General features: G+C 43.6%; 1 pseudogene; it reads right to left on the reverse strand.

The window, feature by feature from the left end:
* Positions 1-7,813: 7,813 nt before the first annotated feature.
* On the reverse strand, positions 7,814-8,863 carry LOC100346444 (casein kinase II subunit alpha pseudogene; annotated as a pseudogene).
* Between the last annotated feature and the right edge of the window lie 7,114 nt (positions 8,864-15,977).

The raw sequence follows: 15,977 nt of genomic DNA on the forward strand, positions 1-15,977 counted from the left end.
CACTTTGGTTTCATTTTCCAATAACTATCTCACTGCTTTAATAAAAATGACAACAAAGTACTGTATATATCTACCAAGTATAGTTTATAATTTTATTGAAGTATTCCAAAATGTCTTTCTAAATTGCAGTTAAAATGTTGTATTGGGGTTTTATCAACAACTTGAATAAAATTATTACATTTCATTTCATTTGTGTTTGGATTTCTCTTCTGAGTCATCAAAAAATGTTTTAAGGGATTGGTGCCATGGCGTAGTAGGTTAAACTCCCACCTGTGGCACTGGCATCCCATGTGGGTGCCAATTGACGTCTGATTGATCCAGCTTTCTGCTATGGCCTGGGAAAGCCATGGATTGCCCAAGTGCCTGGGCCCCCCTGGGCCCACATGGGAGACCCGGAAGAAGCTCCTGGCTTGGGATTGGCTCAGCTGTAGCTGTTGTGGCATTTGGGGAGTGAACCAGTAGATGGAATACCTCTCTTTATGTCTCTCCCTCTCTGTAACTCTACCTTTCAAGTAAATAAATCTTTTAAAAAAATGTTTTAAGGTCTTTAAGTTTTCACTGAACTTGTGTTGCAGGCTTAAGCACCTTTGTAATGGGCAGACCATTTCATTATACTTGGACTCTTCAAGGAGAAGTCCAAGTTGGTACATACACTTGAAACACTCCATATAGTAGCTGAACCTGAAAATAAAACACACCTGTTGGCCAAATAGTGCTGCAGTTAACAACTTCAGGTACTTTGAGGGATGCAAAGTTAAGACAATGAGCTATGTATGGCTCATATTCTGAAAGGTTTTTTTTTTTTTTTTTTTTGGACAGAGTTAGTGTGAGAGAGAGACAGAGAGAAAGGTCTTCCTTCTGTTGGTTCACTCCCCAAATGGCTGCCACAGCCGGCGCTGCGCCGATCCGAAGCCAGGAGCCAGGTGCTTCCTCCTGGTCTCCCACAGGTGCAGGGGCCCAAGCACTTGGGCCATCCTCCACTGCCTTCCCGAGCCACAGCAGAGCTAGACTGGAAGAGGGGAAGCTGGGACTAGAACCCGGCACCCATGTGGGATGCTGGCGCCACAGGCGGAGGATTAGCCAAGTGAACCACAGAGCCGGCCCCTGCAAGGTGGTTTTAAAGAGCCTAGAGCATTTTGTCCTTATCATCCTAATAGCTGTGTCGACATAGAAGTGATTGTAAATATTGTTCAGCTGCAGGTTAAATAGCACAAATAGGTGGTTATACTTTATTGAATAAATCATACAAAGGTTTTCAGTTGTCTAAAAAACTTCAAAATTGAAAGCAGGCATTTGATGCAATGGTTAAGACAACACTTGGGATGCCCACATGCCCTACAGGAGTGGATGGATTCAAGTCCCAGCTCTGTTCCAGATTCCAGATAACGCATACCTTGGGAGGCAGCAGATAATGTTCCAAGAAATTGGGTCCCTGCCACCTAAGTGGGTAACTTGGATTGAGTCCTGGGCTCCTGGCTTCAGCCTAGCCCAGTCCCAGCTGTTGTGGGTATTTGGGAAGTGAACCAGCAGATTAGACTTTTGTCAGTCTCCCTCTGTGTCTCTGCCTTTCAAATAAATAAAATAAATGAATAAACATTAAAAATAACTTAAAAATTTCTAAGAGTTTCCTCTTAGAAGAGTAGTGTGGGGCCGGTGCTGTGGTACAGTAGGTTAATCCTCTGCTGTGGTGCCAGCATCCTATATGGGTACCGGTTCTAGTCCTGGCTGCTCCTCTCCCAATCCAGCTCTCTGCTATGGCCTGCGAAAGAAGTAGAAGATGGCTCAAGTCCTTGGGCCTGTGCACCTGTGTGGGAGACCAGAAGAAGCTCCTGGCTCCGGATCGGCGCAGCTCCAGCCGTTGCGACCATCTGGGGAGTGGACCAGTGGATGGAAGACCTTTGTCTCTACCTCTCACTGTCTGTAACTCTACCTCTCAAATAAATTAAAAAAAAAAAAAGAGTAGTGCCCAATAATTGCCAACTGATCAGGATCATATCCAGAATAGAATATGTAATATTATTTACTGCTTGGTTATGCATTGGACCTACCACTTGTATTTTTAAGTTTTATTTGAGTGAGAGAGGGATACTACTACTATTTCACTCCTTCAAATGCTTGCAACTGAGCAACAGCAGCCAAAGCTAGGAACTGGGAATGGCAATCAAGGTTTCCCACATGGGTGGGAGGAACTCAACCACTTGAGTCAGTACTGCTGCCTCCCACAGTCTGCATTAGCTGGAAGCTGTAATCATGAGCTGGAGCCAGGAGTCAAACCCAGGGAATCTAATGTGGGACGTGGATGCCCTAGCCAGCATCTTAACTGCTATGCCAAATGCTCACCCCTGGAGCCAGTACTGGTGGCACGGTGGGTTGCAGTGCCAACCTCCCATATGGGCGCCGGTTTGAGTCCTGGCTGCTCCACTTCCTGTCCAGCTCCCTGCTAATGCACCTGGGAGGGCAGCAGAGGATGGTCTAAGTCATTGGGTCCCTGCACCTGTATGTGGGGCCTAGAAGAAGCTCCTGGCCTCTGGCTTCTGCCTGGCCTAACCCTGATCATTGTGCTATTTGGGGATTGAACCAGCGGGTGGAAGATCTCTCCGTCTCTGTCTCTCTCTGGCTCTGCCTTCCAAATAAATAAATAAATCTTAAAAAAAAAAAATGCTCACCCCTGACTTAGCATTCTTGAAATGCATTTTCTCATTTCAATTAACTTTTCACAAATTGTTTTAATAAGATACATCTTTTATTTTGACATCTATTCCCAAGAGAGTAAGCAAACAGATAAAAGCCAGCTATTACTTGAAAAATTATAACACTACTTTTCATATGACCTTTGAAGTATAAATCTCTTTCCTTACACATTTAACAATCTCAAAACTTCTGGTTCTGACCATGCAGGGGTAACAGTGCCAGACTAACTCTCCTGCTATAAATAACTAGAAAACAAGGCAAAATGTTTTCACATGGGGAAAACAGTACAGGGACTATAGGCTATGTGTGAAGGGCAGCAGTCAATTGCCTGTTTTTTGCCTGGAGGCACATTCTGAGCCAAGAGAACAGGATAGATGATCTTAGAGCAATTTGTCTTGTTGACAACTTCAGAGGAAGTTAAGGGAGGTCGAAGCTCCTGGAAGCTGGGGGGCAGAGTTGCAGCAAGGAGGGTGCTACATCGATAAAAAAAAAAAAAAAAAGCTAGAAAAATAGATATAGTTGTCTTCTTGAAACTTTGCTGAACACTGAGATGTGCACTCACAGGGTGAGGCACTAAGGTCTCAGAGAAGTTGGAGATGTCTGAGACCCACGCAGCCAGAGGAGAAAGTCCTCCTGGATCATCAAAGGCCTTAGGTAAAGAGCCTGGGAAGGCAGACCCTAGGCCCTAGGAAGAGGCTAACCTACCCTGATGAAAAGATAGCCTGTGCCTGCACCAGCAAAGCCTAGATACAGCCCTCAGAAGATTGTGCCGACTGTGGGGAGCAACTGGGAGCAACTCGGACTAGACTAAGTTACTGGAATTAAGACTTATTCTATGCATCTGCTCTCCCACAATATGGCGCTGGGAGAGGAGGAAACAGCTTCTACTCAGCTGCCTCCAGTTCAACCAATAAACAGCAGGACCTGCTCCTGATGGGAGGAGAGCAGCGTACTCGGCGTGTGGGTAGCAGAGTTGGGATTGGTGGAAGAGGACTATAAAGGAGGAGAGAGACAACATGCACCAGGAACATCTATCTGAAGGAACACCTGAGCAGCCCCCGAGAGAGCCGGCCGGCAGTGTGCCGCTCCCCCGTGGAAGTGGGGAAAGTGGCAGGGGGAACTGCCCTTCCACGGAGGTGGAAGGGACGGTAGCCAACCCGGGAAGAACCAGCAGCAAACCCGGGGAGGGCCGAGCAGACAAAAGAACAGCGCAGGGTCCTGTGTCGTTCCTCCGTGAAGAGGGGGAGCGACACAGACCTGCAAGTAACTTGCTTTTCTGAGTGAGGCCCCACATTCTTTAAGAGAAGACCACAAAATCTAGATTCTCAATGGTATTAAATTTATAGTTTCCTGCATCCCGTAAAATGACTACAGAGAATGCAAAACAGGAAAATGTGACTCACAACCAGGACAAAAAAAGATTGTCAGTAGAAATGGATAATAAATGACAGAGATAAAGAAGTTGGCAGATCGGGCTGTTAAAGTCCCTGTTAACACCTATGTTCAAGTATTTAAAGGAAAACTTAAACCTCAGAGAAGTGGAAGATATTTTGATATATTTTTTAAAAAAAACCTCTAACAATAACACAACAACTGGAAAAAAAATCATTGTATTGCCTGGCATAACAGAAGATTGTACAGTATATGGAAGGAAAAGATATATCAACTTGAAGAAACAGCAAGAAAAAATACCCTGAGTAAGGCAAAGAGGAAAAAGATGAACAAAAGTCTTTGTGACCTATAAGGGAAAATCATTTAGTACACCAGTAATATAGCTGAAGTCCTAGAAGAAAAAAATAATTATCTCAAGAAATAATAGTTAAAAATAAATTTGGAATAAAGTCTGATCTGAGGTCCAAGAAATTCAACAAATCTCATGCTGAATAAGTGTGAAGAAAAACACTCTGAGGCATTGAGACAAATCACAAACAAAATTCTAGAAACAAATGGTACAGAAAAAATCTTGAAAGTAGTCAGAGGATGAGAAAAGTGTATCACATGCAGAGGTATAACAATGACTGTAATCTCTTAGAACCTATACAAACTACAAACTATGGAATGAAATCCTTAGCGCACAGAATTCTCTGTTCATTCCATGCATTAGTCCATTTCCTGTTACTATAATGAAATGCCTGACACTAGCTCTTTATAAAGAAACAAAAATTATTTAGTTCTAAGAGTACAGACAGCATCGTACTGGTTCTTGCAGGGGATCTCCTTGTGTCACATCACAGCGTGTGCTATCACAGTAGGGATGGGGGTAAGAAGGAGAGGTTATGGTGAGCAAGAAGTCTTAGAGGGGAAGGAAAAGACTCACTCTAAAAGCAACTCATTCTAGTGGAACTAAGTGGGGTTTCACGGGAGCTATTTGGTCCTTTCTTATGGTGAGATCTCCAGCGGCCCATTCTTGTACTCAGCACCACCTCCTAAAGTTCTCATCACTGCCACATTGAGGATCAAGCTTCCAACACAGGAACTCAGGGGACAAACTACATCCAAATTTTTTTTTAAAATGGAGGCAACACAGTGACTTTTTAACACAAAAAGCTGAGAGAATGCATTATTAGCCAACACGGTCCCACCTAACTACAAGTACATTGGGAAAGTGTTTCAAAAAAAGAAAGAAAGAAACTGAATAGTTCTCTACTATGGAGATTGGATTAATAATTTGAGTCATTCTACAAAGACTCTAGGCTCAGATGGCTTCACCTTTGAACTCTATCAAACATAAAAAGAAAGAAACAGTATAATTCCTATGCAGATTCTTCCAGAGAGGAGAAGAGGAAAGAATGTTTTCCAATCTATTTTATGGGGTCAGCACTACCCCAATGCCAAAATCAGCCAAAGACATTATCAGAAAGCAAAACAGAATAACAATCATTAACATAGTGAAAGAAATCTTTAAACATTTTTAGCAATTAAAAGTCAGCTATATAGGGCTTGGTGTTGTGGTTCAGTGGGTTAAGTTGCCATCTACAACACCAGCATCCTTCATGGGCAATGGTTCAAGTCCCAGCTGCTCCCCTTCCAATCTAGCTCCCTGCTGCTGAGCCTAGGAAAGCAGGGAAGATGACCCAGGTGCTTGGGCCCATGCCACCCATGTGGGAGTCCCAGAAGGAATTCCAGGCTCCTGATTTTGGCCTGACCCAGCCCTGGATATTGTGGCCATTTGGGGTGTGAACCAGCACATGGAAAATCTCTCTTTCTCTCTGTGACTCAGTCTTTCAAATAAATAAATTCATTAAATCTTTTTTAAAAATTTAGCTATATATAGAAAATGCAATACACTATGATCAAGAATGCAAGGTTGATTTAAAAATTCAAGAATGGGAGCAGGCATTTGACACAGCAGTATGTCACTAATTTCTTGGAATGTTGGCCCATATCCAAAGGTGCAGGTCCCAGCTCCTCTGATTTTAATTTCCTATTAATGTGCATCTTGGGAGATAGCAGATGATGCCAACCATGTGGGAGACCTGGGTAGAGTTCTAGGCTCCTGGCTTTGGCCTGGCCCAGTCTGAGCTATTGTGGGCATTTGGAGAGTGAGCAAGTGGATGTAAGATCTGTCTCTGTGTCTCTCTTTCAAATAAATAACTATATATAAATATATGATTTAGTTTTTTATTTATTTGAAAGAGTTACACAGAAAGTAGATCTTCCTTTCTTCCATTTGCTGATTCACTCCCCAAATGGCCTCAATAGTTGGGGCTGGGCCAGACAGAAGCCAGGAGCCAGGAGCCAGGAGCTTCTTCCAGGTCTCCCACATGGGTGCAGGGGCCCAAGGACTTGGGCCATGTTCTGCTGCTTCCCCGGACACTTTAGCAGGGAGCTGGATCAGAAATGGAGTAGCCAGGCCTCAAACTGGCACCCATAAGAGATGCTGGCCCTGCAGGCAGTGGCTTAACCTGCTACGCCACAACGCTGGTCCCAAATAACTATTTTTGAAGAGTGAAAATAAACATGAAAAAATAAAAATTCAAGAATAAATCAGGGTGACTTACTCCACAGAATAAAAGGGAAAAATTATGTGATAATCCTAACACAAGCAGAAGAATTTAACAAAACTCAATATCCACTCAGACTACAAACTCAATGATATTGTGATATATAAGAACTTTATCTGATAAAAGATGTCTCATGAAAAACTTGCACCTCACATCCGTCTTAGTGGTGAAAGCCTGCAGGTCTTCTCTGCCTGCTGGTACCAAGGATGTTTGCCCTCAGCACTTCTATTATGCTGTAGATCCTAACCAGTTCAATATGGAAAAAAGCAACAAATGTGTGAAGAGACACACACACAGACACATCTGATACAACATGCTGAAAGGCAAAGACCCAGAGAAAATATGAAACAGTAAGAGAAGTTTGAGTCATCACTAACAAGGAGATCTAACAAAATTAACAGATCACTCTGCATTAGAAATAATGAGGAGCTGGTGTTGTGCAGCAGCCGGTTCAAGTCCTGGCTGTGCCATTCTAATCCAATGACCTACTAATGCGCCTGGGAAAGCAGAAGATGGCCTAAGTACTTGTACACCTGCGATGCATGTGTGAGACCTGTCGGAGGTCCTAGTTCCTGGCTTCAGTCTGGCCATTGGGGCCATTTGGGGTCCCTCTCTCTCTCTCTCTCTCTCCCCCCTCCCTCCCGCTCCTGCTCCCTCTCCCTCTCCTTCTTTTAAACAAATAAATCTTTTTTCCTAAAAAAAAAAATTAATGAATGAAAGCCAGAAGAAAGCAAAATGACACAGTGTTCAAAAATTATCAAAACAAGAATCCTATATTTAATAAAGTATCCTTTAAAAATGAAGGCAGGGGGCTGATGTTATGGTACAGGGGGTTAAGCTATTTGGGGAGCAAACAGATGGAGGCTCTCTCTCTCTCTGCCTTTTAAATAGATAAATAAATATTTTTCTAAAAAATGAAGGCAAGCTAAAAACATTGACAAGCAAAAATGAGAATAATTTGTTGCTAGCAGAGTTTCCTTACCAGAAATACTAGAAGCTCTTTAGGCTGAAAGTAAGTGACTCTAGACAAAAAATGCTTTGGTAAAGGTAATTATGTGATTATAAAAAAGCAGTACACATTAATTTTTCTTATGTGTTCTTTTGTTCTAAAAAGTAATTTTATAAAATAATATGTATATATGTATTTAACTTTTATTTGAGAAGTAGAGAGAAAGAAGAGCTTGCCTCCATCTGCTAGTTCACTTTTTATATGCCCTCAATGGCTGGCATTGGACCAAACCAATATAGAAATAGGAGTGTTCCATGGCCGCCCTTGCAGTGAGTTCTGACGGGTGCTCATATAGCAGCAGCTTGTCCAGGAAATCTAAGGCCTCAGGGCTGACGAGGTGGTGGTTTTCACTGTGGACAAAGCGTTCTCATCATATACAAGAGTGCCCAAGATACAGAAATATGGATTAATCAATATTGTCAATATAGTCCTACAAATCTTCTGCCCCCAGAACCTTGGTTATCCTTACCAACTGATCATAACAGTCATGTCCGTGGAAAAAATGGCTCCTTCCAGATCATACTTGTCAGCATACAACCTAAGCTCTATGTATCCAAACTATAATCATACATCCGATAGTCTCCTAGTAGCTCAGGCCCTTTGAAGTTTGGAAAAGTAACTCGGATGTTATATTCTTGGCCAGTAAAACTGAGCCAAACTCCAATCTGTTGGTTGTAGCTTTCTGTGTTCATGATCAGTGGTGACATTCTGCGGCTTCACATCTCTGTGCATAATTTCCATGCTGTGGCAGTAATCCAGGGCCTTCAGAATCTCAGTCTGTTAAAGTCTGGTACAGTTGCTTGAAGTCTGTGTTGTTTACAAAAACAACACAAGGAGAGGTTTGTGACAGAGTCTTTGATGGTGTTTGCCAGTGTAATGATGTTGGGTCCTCCTCTCAAATTCTCCAAAATCTATTTCACACTTAATTTTCTTCTTTTTTTACTGGCTTGAGAATTTTAACAACAGTTTTTTCATTGTTTGCAATGCTGATGGCTTCAGATACTTCTCTGTATTTACCCTGGCCTCATTTTTGAGCCTGCTGGTAGTCAACTTGACTTCCGCATTCCACCACATGTGACTCACAGTCCCAGTGCTCTCGGGGTCTGTGTGTATCAACATCTGTGAAAACATTTGTCCTTACTGGCATGGGTCCTAACATGTCAGACAGGTTGGTGGACAAAGATGGCCTTGATATTTGGAGCCAGCTGATACCTAAGTCCTTGTTTCACACCTATTTTCAAAGTGTTTCAGTTTTCAATATCATCTAGATATACTACTAATGGGCGATCGTTTCTTCTGGGAGGTCATCCATTTGGAAGTCACCATGGTGGAAGTGACAGTGGCAGCAGCCACTCTCTGCTCACCAGACAACATCCCTTTAATTTATTGTTAAATGTAAATTATAAATTATTTTTGCAGTTGTGAAATAGTAGCTGGTGTAACAGTTTCATTGTTTTATTTTTTGAAGGTTTTTATTCAATGAATACAAAATTTCAGATGTAAGCTTTTAGGGATATACTGTTTCTTCCCCCCATACTCGCCCTCCCACCCGCACTCCCATCCCACCTCCCACTCCCTCTCCTGTTCCATTTTCCAATTGACTTTATACAGAAGATCAACTCTTTACTAAGGAGAGATTTCAACTATTTGCACCCACACAGACACACAAAGAATAAAGTACAGTTTGAAGACAAATTTTGCCATTAAGTACAACTCATTAAGGGTGGAGGTCCAGCATGGGGAGCAAGTGCACAGTGACTCCTGTTGTTGATTTAACAATTGACACTCTTATTTATGACGTCAGTGATCACCCGAGGCTCTTGACATGAGCTGCCAAGGCTATGGAGTAACAGTTTCATTGTAATGTTTCCTCTGGCACTTGCTGTAACTTGTGAAGGTCATTCGAAAAACCACAAGTGACTTCAAGCTTTTATATAATTCAATGTGCATTCTATAATGGTGTCTTCAGTTACAAGGAAAAATCAAAAGTTTTCCTGAAGCTTCAGATACAGATAGTATTGTGTCTACTGTGACCAGCTTTAGGTTTGCATTTCAAAGGCTATGGATGCTGTGGAATTTCTTTAGAATCAGAGATTCTGAAATTCTGGAAGAATTCTAATAGGTATGTGCTATGCTTCATTACAATGTCCATGTGTGTTCTTACTTTGTAATGATTTACTGACAATACATACTGCCTGAGCTCTGCCTGTTCCTATCCCAGCCCTTGGACCTACGGGTTATTATTTGTGCCAGTGCTGCAGAGATGGGATTTGGGGAATAGCTAGAAATGCTAGACTCTCACAGCAGGTCCTAGCACTGGCCCTGTGCAAAGCCCTTTTTCTGTCCTGCTGCTGTCACCATTGCCACCACTGCTGCTGCTTCTCCACGCTTTCACTGCTGTCACTGGGGCTCTGAGGTATACATTTATGACAACTGCTTGGTGCCTGGCACTGCCTGCTATACCTCCTGGCCTGACTTATCTCTGTTGCTCATGCATGTGTTCCACTTAACCTCACTTACAAAATACAAGTTTAAAGATAGAATTGTTGGGGCCAGTGCTGTGCTGCACTGGGTAAAGCCACCAGCTGCAGTGCTGGTATCCCATATGGGCACCTGTTCAAGTCCTGGCTGCTCCACTTCTGATCCATAGCTCTCTCTGCTATGGCCTGGGAAAGCAGCAGAAGATGGCCCAAGTCCTTGGGCCCCTGCAACCACATGGAAGACCCGGAAGAAGCTCCTGTCTTTGGACTGGCCCAGCTCTGGCTGTTGCAGACATTTTGGAGAGTGAACCAGTGGATGGAAGACCTCATTCTCCCTCTCTCCTTCCCTCTGCCTCTCTGTAACTCTACCTTTCAAACAAATTTAAAAAATAAAATTGTTGCTCCCCCATTCACGGAGGAATGACACCAGACCCTGCGCTGTTCTTTCTGCCTGGCCCTTCCCGGGTTAGTTGCCATTCGTTCCCTCACTCGTGGAGGAACGACGCCATCCCGGGTTAGCTGCCGGCCCCTCCACCTCCGTGGAGGGGGCGGCACCCCCCGCTGCTTTCCCCGCTTCCGCGGAGGAGCGGCACACCGCCGGCTGGCTCTCAGGGGTTCCTCAGATGTTCCTGATGCATGTTGTCTCTCTCCTCCTTTATAGTCCTCCTCCACCAATCCCAACTCTGCTACCCACACGCCGAGTACGCTGCTCTCCTCCAATCAGGAGCAGGATCAGCTCCTGCAGCTTATCAGTCAAACTGATGAGGCAGCTGCGTAGAGGTTGTTTGCTCCCTCAGCGCCATATTGTGGGAGAGCAGATGCATAGAATAAGTCTTAATTCCAGTAACTTAGTCTAAGTTGCTCCCCACATAAAATTAAGACAGAGAATTGTTAATAATTTCAACATGGTGACAATGAGCATTAAGCCTAGTGCTGGGGACCTTATGAGGTGGAAGAGATCTCATGTAGAGATCTGTGCAGAGATTGCATGCACAGGAGAGCTGTCCTGACCCCAGATCCAACCTGTGGAACAAGTAGCCCCTTTGCTTGCGCCATACAGTCTGGCAGTCCCTATGGCATTCCATGTGTCGTTACGGGACAAGTCCCAGTAGGAAAATCACAAGGCAGTCCCATAGGGTTGTAGAACAGTGTCAAGTCATCTATAGAAGAAATTACATACTGGGAAAAATAGCTCCTAATGTCTTAAACTCTAGAAGAGATGGAACTGTTACTATTATTAAAGACTTATTTTTGTCAAAAGGCAGAGTGGCAGAGGTAGGGGGGGAGATCTTCCACCTGCTGGTTCACTCCCCAAATGACCACAACAATCAGGGCTGGGGCAAGCCAAAACCAGGAACTCCATCTAAGTCTTCCACATGGATGGCAGGAACCCAAACACACACGCCATCTTCTGCTGCCTTCCCAGGTGCACTAGCATGAAGCTGCATTGGAAGCAGAGGAGCTGGGACTGGAACTGGGACTGGCAATTCAATATGGGTTGCGGTAACCCAAGTGGTGGCTCAACCTTCTATACCACAATGCCTGCTCTGCAGTGAAACTCTTAACCAGGAAGCACTAAGTGACTGTGATTCCCAAGCTGGTTCCTTTTGGATCCACCACATCATAGAGTTGTGACTCATCAAGGTCACACCAGTGCCCCTTTCTCAGCTTACACCTAGAGTCCTGCATGACCAACTGAATCAGGAGGAAATGCCTGAGCTTGGTTTATGATAGAATATTCAAATGTGGATGCTAGATAGAAATGGACAGTAGTTATATTACAGCTTTACTCAGCATTGGCCTTGAATGACAGTGATGTGAATAAAGCATCCTAATAGGTAGAACATTGAGTGGTGCACCTGACCAGTCAATTTGAATGGAAGGAGAAGTGGGCTGAAGTTAGAAAAAATACACCACCACCCCAACACACACACACATAGGCAGCCCTCAGCTGGCTGGTCACAAGCATGGAAAGAAAAAGGTTGGGAGGCTGCAGGCAGGGAGGCCTGGGAGAGTGAAACATGGCTGGACACATAGGAATAGACAAAGTGTGAAGATCTGTGTCACATGCCCGTGCTCACTGGGGAGCACCCACTGTGCAAGAGGCACTAAATGGCCAATTAGACAAATGGATTAACTCATTGATGTCAGTCAGCCTTTGTCAGTGGCTACGCAAGTGCTGGTATCAAAGGCACAGCGTTTCATCTTAAAACATGTCATTTTAATGCTTTCAAAATCATTTATACTTTAATGATCACTTTATCAAGAGATCAGAGATTTAATTTTCAGTGAATACACATTGAACAATCACAGCCTTTCTACTATTGCAAAGGAAAGGTTAGATGTCACTTTGAAATTTAGTGTAATAGCATTAAATAAGTAGTAGTCAAAGTAGAGGCCTCAAGTTCCTACAAGCATCAAAGTTTATGACTACTCAACATTGATAACTCTTCTTGATGATTACTATGTAATGATCTGAATTTCCTAAGATCTGTCCAAGGTTTGATGGGTTTTAAAAACATTCTAAAATCCCCTTTGTATTGCTCATCCCAATTTTTGATTGACAGATTTAAGAATCTTCTTCATACATACTCATGAAACTGAAAACACAGAACGTGTTGTATTCCAAACATATAAGTAAATTGCAAACAGCAAAATCAAAGAGCAAAATCGAGTTGCCATGAGGACAAGCTGAGACCCAGCAATGACCTTTCGCATTTCTCTTGTGACTGCAGGAATGAGTAATCCCTGGAAGATTAGAGTTAAAGGTTAGCTGCTAGGTTTTAGAAAGCTTCCATGCCAAGAATAACCAGAGCTTTCATCAAAGCAACTCAGTCTTCAGGTTTCTGCTCATTTTAAAAAGTTACAAATCATTAGAATGTTGAGAGTCTCGTTAAAGTACATTTAAAAAATTTTTATTTAAGGTATACAAATCTCATGTATTTCACCTATACAGATTTAGGAACACAGCGATACTTCCCACCCACCCTTCCTCCTTGTTACAGTTTTTTTTTTTTTGAAAGGCAGAGTGGACAGTGAGAGAGAGAGAGAGAGAGAAAGGTCTTCCTTTGCCTTTGGTTCACCCTCCAATGGCCGCCACGGCTGGCGTGCTGCGGCCGGCACACCACGCTGATCCTAAGGCAGGAGCCAGGTGCTTTTCCTGGTCTCCCATGGGGTGCAGGGCCCAAGTACTTGGGCCATCCTCCACTGTACTCCCGGGCCACAGCAGAGAGCTGGCCTGGAAGAGGGGCAACTGGTACAGAACCCGGCGCCCCGACCGGGACTAGAACTCAGTGTGCAGGCGCTGCGAGGCGGAGGATTAGCCTAGTGAGCAGCGGCGCCGGCCTACAGTAGTTTTAAATGATGGGTGTCAGAAGGTTATTTGCAAGATTTTGTTGCAGGTTTGGGAAAAATTCAAATGGTCATGTCTGTAGACTATACACTAGATTTACACAAATTGTGTTCTAGTAAATTGTGGTCAGAGACAGATGCTTGTTAGCTTCTTGTAATTATTATGCAGTATTGGACCCTGTCTCTGAGTTGTATTTGGTATGAAATTATTAGTATAATTATTTAGGTACTAAAACTAAATGTCCAAATTAAAACAATTATTATGGACAGCATAATTACTCTTAATAAATTTTATTTTAGCCATTTTTCTTTATCATGACCAATCTGATAGTCATGTTTTGTTAGACCAGGTGTGCTCTCTTACATTGGGAACTCCAGAGAACCTGCCCAGGCCTTCCAGTCACCTGCAGTGTTGTGTGGCAAAGGCACAGCTCTTTGTCAATGACACTTCTAAGATCCTGGCCAATGGAACTCAATTTCTTTTTTTTTTTTTTAAATATTTATTTGAAAGAGAGTTACAGAGACAGCGGGGGAGGGAAGGAAGGAGAGAGAAGGAGAGAAAGATTCCATCTGTTGGTTCACTCCCCGAAGGGCTGTAGGGGGTGGGGCTGGGCCAGTAAGCCAGGAGGCTGAAACTCAATCCAGATCTCCCACATGGCTGCAGAGGCCCAAGTACTTGGGCTGTCCGATGCTTTCCCTGGAGCATTAGCAGGGAGCTGGATCGGAAAGTGGAGAGACCAGGACTTGAATTGGTGCTCATATGGGATGCTGGCATCGCAGGCTGTGGCCTAACTTGCTGAGCCACAATGCTGGCCCCTCTTCCTTTTAAACAATCATTTATTTATTTGAGAGGCCTGGGGCTGGAGTCAGGAGCAGGAAATTTAATTCAGGTTTCCCATGTGGTTGACAGGAATCCAATTACTTGAGTCATCACTGCTGCTTCCTGGGGTCTACATTAGCAGGAAGCTGGAGTCAGGAGCCAGAGCTGGGAATCAAAACCAGGTACTCAAATAGGGGATGAAGGTGTCTTAACTGCTAGGTTAAACGCCACCCCTGTTTTCTTTTTTGCAACTCACTTTTCTTAGGGAAGCAGATCATTTGGTGGTCTTTTCTCTAGTTTTCGTGTGTTGATTCAATTAATTTCATTCAACAGTTTTTGAGCACCTGTAATGAGCCAAGGACTGTTCCAGGTGGGAGGTGTATATCCATGAGCAAAATAGACAACCATTCCTGCCCTCAGAAGCTTACATTTTCATGGCAGAAGAAAGATAATAAATCAGTAGACTGTGTGTGTTAGAAGATGGTGAGTGTTGAGGGAAAAAGAGAACAAGGAAGGGAAATAAGGGAACAGTGCGGGTGGGGAGGTACAATTTCAAAGAGGCTGATTGGGAGGTTCCTCAGACATTAAAGCAGAGACTTGACTTGGTGAGAGAAGAGTTATGTGGATACCTGGAGAAGATCATTCCTATGAGCCTTCCTTGTTAGTCTCTAGTTTGCCAAATTTCCCTCTTACGGTGATTTGGCAGTGATGGAGAATGGTAAGTCCTTCTGAGGTTCTGATGGATTTAGGCATGTTGAATGTCAATGGCCTATTGTCTTCTGGGCCTCTTTCTTCACCTCTTCGCCCACTTTGGGTTTATCTACAGTTCCTGGTAAAGATACCCTAAAAGAGAACAGTGCTGAGCATTAGAAGCTACCACATCTTTTCTTAGTGGATGGAGATAGGAAAGGCTGGGAAGTTAACTAAGAAAAGAGATCCAGTTTCCAAGTTTGCCCTCTGAAAGTCTTGCTTGTTGCAAAGTTTGGTGTTTGAAGAAAGTCTCTCAGTACTCATTCAATGCCATGAACAATAGGGGGAGAAAAGTCAAAAGACACACAACAGCAACACAGTACATAATTCTACTCTTTCATACATTTAACACTAAAAGGTAGTTGTAGTCATTCATGCAGTTTAAAACCTGAAAGAATTTTCCAGTATAGTTTTAAATTCTGGATACCTATGGGAAAAGTCATAATACTTTTGTTTGTATTAACTCCAGATTCAGATAAGGTCCTCTTTATTGTGGTGGTGTCAAGGGACACTAGGTTTTCACTTCAGGGTCAGGCGCTCTTAAGAAAGTGCCTTAGAAAATAAAAAGTGGGGAGGTCGGTGCTGCTCCACTTCCACTCCAGCTTTCTGCCATGGCCTGGGAAAGCAGTAGAGGATGGCCCGAGCCTTTGGGCCCCTGCACCCACGTGGGAGACCTGGAGGAGGCTCCTGGCTCCTGACTTCGGATCGGCACAGCTCTGGCTGTTGCAGCTATCTGGGGAGTGAACCAGCAGATGGGGTACCTCTCTCTATCTCTACCTCTCTTTGTAACTCTGACTTGCAAATAAATAAAATAAATCTGAAAAAAAAAAAAAAAGAAAAGAAAAAGTGGGGACCAGTGTTGTGGCCCAGCA

The sequence above is a fragment of the Oryctolagus cuniculus genome, chromosome 11 (assembly GCF_964237555.1).
Source record: "Oryctolagus cuniculus chromosome 11, mOryCun1.1, whole genome shotgun sequence".
NCBI classification, from domain to species: Eukaryota; Metazoa; Chordata; class Mammalia; order Lagomorpha; family Leporidae; genus Oryctolagus; species Oryctolagus cuniculus.